Below are 890 nucleotides of genomic sequence, written 5' to 3'. Positions count from 1 at the left end.
GAGGCTGGAGGATCGCTGAGCTCTAGGCCAGCCTGAACGACATGGCAAGGCCATGTCTCAAAAAACAATCAAACTCAAAACATCCACTTGGGAGGCCCGTAATCCCAGCATTTGGGAGGCTGAGGTAGGAGGACGGCCGCGAGTTCGAGGCCAGGCTGCTATACAGAGTTCAAGGCCGTTCTGAACTACATAGTTGGGACCTTGTCTCAAGAAAAAAAAAAGTTCTGATCCTAATTAAAATGCAGTGTTGGGGCGGGGGGGGGGATGCAGTGCTGAGCCAGGAATGTACCTCAGTGGGTTCCGCCGCTTGCCTTGTAAGTACAAGGTACCGAGTTGGATTCCTGGTACCAAAAATAAATAAATTAATTAATTAAATGCAGTGCTGAAGAAAAATGGGACAGGGGTGGCTGCCAGTCACCTGCCCTGTAGTGTAGGAGGGGACCGAATAAATAAACGTCCACTGAGTTCTCGCTTGGCCTGTGAGAATATGGCCGGATAAAATCTTTCCAGCTCCAGCCCGAGCGGTGCTGCAGACCTGTAATCCCAGCACTCTGGGAGGCTTAGGCAGGAAGATCACACGTTCAAGCCCATTCTGGACAATTTAGGGATTTATTTATCTTGACCTTGCATCAAAAAATAAAATGGCCTGGATGTAACTCTGTGGAAAGGCGCTGGATTCGATCCCCAGTGTTGCAAAAATAAGCGAATGGACAGAGGGAGACGCAAAAGCCGTACAGCGGGATCGGCGGAACCCCGAGCTCTGCGGTGCTGAAGCTCGGTACCTGGGCGAGGCGAGCCAGGACGCGGCCTGCAGGAGGCCGGGCAGGGAGGGAGGCGGAGCCGCTGAGAGGCTGCGGAGAAGAATGGGAGCGAGGGGTGGACGGGGTGCA

The sequence above is a fragment of the Fukomys damarensis genome, unplaced genomic scaffold, assembly GCF_012274545.1.
Source record: "Fukomys damarensis isolate Sample0158 unplaced genomic scaffold, DMR_v1.0_HiC HiC_scaffold_5, whole genome shotgun sequence".
In the NCBI taxonomy this organism is placed as follows: Eukaryota; Metazoa; Chordata; class Mammalia; order Rodentia; family Bathyergidae; genus Fukomys; species Fukomys damarensis.
The sequence above is the reverse complement of the archived record's forward strand: the minus strand, read 5'-3'. Positions refer to the sequence as shown.